Source organism: Penaeus japonicus, unplaced genomic scaffold, assembly GCF_977035675.1.
Source record: "Penaeus japonicus unplaced genomic scaffold, GWHDUDI00000001_assembly GWHDUDI00000002, whole genome shotgun sequence".
NCBI classification, from domain to species: Eukaryota; Metazoa; Arthropoda; class Malacostraca; order Decapoda; family Penaeidae; genus Penaeus; species Penaeus japonicus.
This window is the reverse complement of record NW_028234404.1, coordinates 28,435,381-28,440,380: the sequence shown is the minus strand read 5'-3', so window position 1 is coordinate 28,440,380 and position 5,000 is coordinate 28,435,381. Positions and strand designations below refer to the sequence as shown.

Genomic DNA, 5,000 nt, shown 5'->3' with positions numbered 1-5,000 from the left:
CCGAAGCACTTGCGCGTTTACTTCAGCTGTTGCCCTTGCCTTACTTATGGATGTCCACCTCGGTTTTATCCCATATGGAATTGTACCCGTCAGATCAAGACACACTAAGGGATCCCATCATAATGCTTATATTCCTTTACCTCAGACCCTGACGCAGATGGTTCATATATCATCGACCCTGACCAGCTGGTTCGTATATCACTGGCCATAACACTACTAGTCCACAAAGCCTCGGGCATAGCAGAGCTTGGTTGGTTGGTAGATGCTCGACCAGTTGGCTCGTATGTTCCAGCCAAGGTATGACGACTGCAGTTTGTAGACTTTGGTTCATGTAACCTGGCGATGGCACTACCCGTCACCTATGATGGCAGCTAACAACATATAAAGGAACATAACATAGCTGGTTCAAATTTCATCACATCATAGGTAAAGGCGATGTATGTACGGATATCTTGGTCTTTGATACAACTTAGTTAAGTTCAAATATATGTGTTCTTACGTAAGAACACTCCAAATAGCAATCAATGTAGTTTATTATGAACCCTGAAGCTGGCATGGCACTTTGTTAATACAGGTAGCCCAGGTATTGCTTCCTAACGGCTGTTCCAATAACGTGGACCTTAGTGTATCTGGTCCTATTTCAGAAAGTCTTTATATCTTTGATTCAGGTGTAGCTGGCTCATATATCAATGGCCCTGACGTAGCTGGTCCATATATTTTGGATCCTGACAAGACTAGTATGAGGCCATAGTATAAATAATTTATATAATCTGCTCCTTGATATATATTCCCGATCCACCATTAATTTGGGATCCGAACATTACTGGCCCCCACACACCCATACCGCTGGTAGTCTCGATGTTTTAACAGAGCTGATGGAAATTCAACAAAGACTACATCACAAGCGCTTCATATATCCTGGATCCCAGCACAGCCGGCTCATTTATCCTGGGACCCTGACAGAGCCACGTCAAGTATCCTTGGTAATACTTTACGTCACAAATATTTTCCATGACCCACTGAGGTGCGACTGAGTAGTGTCTGCTAACCCACTGACGTCTCCTCGTTCTCTTTGAGCTCGCTGGTTGCACAGCTAACCCCTGAAATCTCCTCAGACTCACGGAGATCTCCTCCAACAAATGAAAATCCCGCGTAACTTGCTTCAGTGAGGTCAGCTCTGACAAACGAAGATTAACCGGACACTTCATTGTCTATCTAACATAGCAGGTCAACTTTAAGACAACAAGGACCGCTCTGGCATACCTTGGTTTACTCTTACACACTTTCTTCGAGCCCGACACACCTAGTTGTGCCTTTAGCTGCAAATGGTCCACGGTTTGTTGGCGGCACTTGCGCTCGGCAACAACAGTCGAGTCGCTCTTATTATCTGTTCCGAAAATTAGCATCAATGTTAATGCGTTCCAGGAGGGAGGAAGTTACTAGGTATCAGCCGAGACCTTGTTTGGAGAAATCGCACTGGTATAAATAGTTGATTAAAATAAGCTTTTGGGAGCGTGCTGTGATGAATTCATGACGTCAGAGGGAGAGGTTCTTATTTGCTACAGGGACTGTGACATCATAATCTTTCAACCTTATTGGCCAAGGGAGTGGTGACGTCACTAGCGTTGGGGACGGCCGCCCCTATTGATCATGAGTCGTCGCGGATCGTCATCAGTGATACCAAAGAAGAGTTTTCGTACATCGCTTCGAACACGCCCTGTTCGCTTCCACTGGGAATGAAAAAGGACGAGTGAGAGAGGGCCATTTGGTGTCTTTCATCTCACAATTAGCGACGTATGACGGGAACGGCAGCTGATCTGGCACCAGAAGGGATCGGGAGGCAGGGCGGCAAGAGGTGTGAAATGCGTTTGTAGTTGGCAGCACTGGCCGTCACGGTGGGGTTGCCAGAGGACAGAATATTTTCCTTGCCGCCCTTGCCATGCCGCGCCCGCCATACCGCCTGGCCGCCCGTGTTCTTCGTAGACCGTGGGCGTTCAGCGACGGCTGCGGCCGTCATTATCGGCAAGGGCAAGCCGGGCACGCAGTCGGTTGCAAGACGTGGTAATGGCACATATAGGACCAGATCAAGACCACTTAATTGTCGTTTGGCATCCCTTTAGTATCACGACCTAACGACCCCAACAACATCCAAACCAACGCCTTCACTCCGGCCGTGTCCCGCAGTGCAAGCGCACGCGCGGTATGCGTGTTTGTGTGCATTGTGTGCGTGTGTGTGTGTGTGTATGTGCGTATGTGCGTGCGTGTGTGTGCGCGCGCGCGCGTCCGTGTTCGTGTGCGTGTTCACGTAATCCGAGTTTGTGTGGGGTAGAGAGAGAGAGAGAGAGAGAGAGAGAGAGAGAGAGAGATAGAGAGAGGGATAGAGAGAGAGAATAGGGGGAGGGGGGAGAAGCGAGGAGGGCCCCTTCTATCGGGAGAGGGGCACACTGTTGACCCGCGCTGGAGGGGAAAGGAAGCAGAAGGGTAGAGCGACAGGGCTGAAGAACGCGGACGAAAGAGACTTGGGGCTGAGAGGGGAAATAGGGCTTCAGGGGAGAGGGGAATGCAGTTTATGGGCGGAGGGCAGGAATGAGGGACACGGAGGATGACTGCAGTGAATGAGAAGGGAGGAGAAAGGAATGGCAAGAATGAGGGTGGGAGGGAGAGGGAGGACAAAAATGAGGGAATAGGAAGATAACGGAAATGAAGAGAGAGAGAGGCAGAGGCAGAGGCAGAGGCAGAGGCAGAGGCAGAGGCAGAGGCAGAGGCAGAGGCAGAGGCAGAGGCAGAGAGAGAGAGAGAGAGAGAGAGAGAGAGAGAGAGAGAGAGAGAGAGAGAGAGAGAGAGAGAGAGAGAGAGAGAGAGAGAGAGAGAGAGAGAGGAGGACAAGAGAAGAGAAGAGAAGGGAGAAAAAGTGGAAGAAAGATAGGCTAAGATATATACATCAGGTAATTAATTAAAAGTTCAATAGAAATCTACAGCCCATCTAAGTTGAATTATAAATAAGGTTGTACTTCCTACCAAAAAGAGGGGGGAGGGGGGCATGGGGGGGGGGGGGGGGGGGGGGAGCTGGGGTGGGGGTACATTCCTGGGTGCTTCGTTAGGTATCTAACCTCTGCAGAGAGAGGGAGAGATGTTGTGTGTGTGTGTGTGTGTGTGTGATGTGGTGTGTGTGCGTGTGTGTGTGATTGTGTGTGTGTGTATCAGGGTACATATGATTGAATAATGTAAATGGTGTAATGTAAAAATATATATATATATATTCATATATATATGTGTGTGTGTGTGTGTGTGTGAGGTGTGTGTGTGTGTGTGTGGTTGGGGGGGTAGGGGGTGGTGTGTGTGTGTGTATACATAATGTACACACACAATGTCATATGTATATCATATATATATATATAATTATATATATATAACTATATTACAGGTAATGTATGTATGTATATTAATGTATCGTATGTATGTGTAATGTATTACTTGCTCATATGTATATGTGTATGTATATGCGTATAAGTATGCGTATGCGTATGCGTATGTGTACGTATACGCATATGCATATGCATGTGCATACACACACGCACACACACACACACACACACACACACACACACACACACACACACACACACACACACACACACACACACACACACACACACACACACACACACACACATACGAACCCATACACCAACTAACCATGCAGACAGACAATCACCTACAGACACCGAGGCAGAGGCAGACATCTGAATTGAAAGGGAAAGGGACAGGGCGAGCTACGAGATCGAGCGATTCATCACAGGAAAAGCTCCCGTGAGATCGCGGTCGGGTTGTCTTTTCCCCCTTCCCCTCCCCCTCTTCCCTCTCCCCTTCCCTCTCTCCCTCCCTCCCTCCCTCCCTCCTTTGCTCACCTATCTTATTTCTGAAACCCGGATCTTGACGATAGAATTCCTTCGCGGTTGGTCTCTGTCATCACTTAGCCTCTCCCACTCATTAACTTTTCACCGCGTTTTTCCTCTGTACACACGTCGGGGTGGGGTGGGATGGGGTAGGGGGTTGAGGGGGAGACATTATGGGGAAGTGGGCGGGGGTGGGGGGGGGGTTGCTGGGACCTTGCGGCACAGGTGAGGGAACAAAGGCTGCTTAGCAATTCTGGAGTGGAGTAGAAGACAGGCTATGTTGAAGTTGGAAATGGTAGATGTATGGCACGAGGAAAAGGAATTGGAATAAAAGAGAGAGAGGGAGAAGAAGAGAGGGAAGGAGGGAGGGAGGGATAAGGAGAGAAGCAAGGATGGAAGGAAAGAAGGCTGGCTGGCTGGAAAGAGGAAAGAATGGCTAGATACATAAAAATAGAGAAGGAGAAGGAGAGAATGACAGAGAGATATACAGAAGATATCACGAGAGGCAGACAGACAGACAGATGAAGAAAAAAAAAGGAAGAAGAGGAGGGAGCGATAAAAGACAGCCATGCCAGCAGACAGACAGAGAGACAGAGTCGCACAAACAGACAGACAGAGAGACAGAGTCGCACAAACAGACAGACAGAGAGACAGAGTCGCACAAACAGACAGACAGAGAGCCAGACAGACAGATCTACCTAGGCGTGCGGCGTGAACACCCTCCGTCCCTCAAGATGGCGCTGTGCTCGTCGGGGGCAGGTAGGAAGGCAAGGCCGTGCAACATGCATCAGAGGCGGCTTCCTATGACTGAGACATAATTGGGGGGGTCAGGTTGAATGTAATTGGGAGAGTTTAGGGACGATTTCGCCGAGGGTATGTGTTGTTTTGGGCGGGTTGCGGGTAATTGGGCGGCCGAGATAATGCGGGGCCGAATAAAGGGAAATTCGGCCGGATTTGGAGTGCGTGGGAAGCCTAGGGGTAAGGTTTACTTGCCGCCTCGAGTGTCAGGTCAAGATAATTGTGTTTCGTGTTTATTAAATCGGTGAGTGATGTTTGTGGTTAGGAAGGTTAACCGGTTTTGTTTTTTCTTGTTTGGGGTGCTTG

General features: G+C 48.9%; 1 protein-coding gene across 24 annotated transcripts in view; it reads left to right on the top strand.

The window, feature by feature from the left end:
• Positions 1 to 5,000, top strand: part of Glut1 (Glucose transporter 1) — a 531,577-nt gene that overhangs the window by 295,085 nt on the left and 231,492 nt on the right. The window lies entirely within an intron of this gene.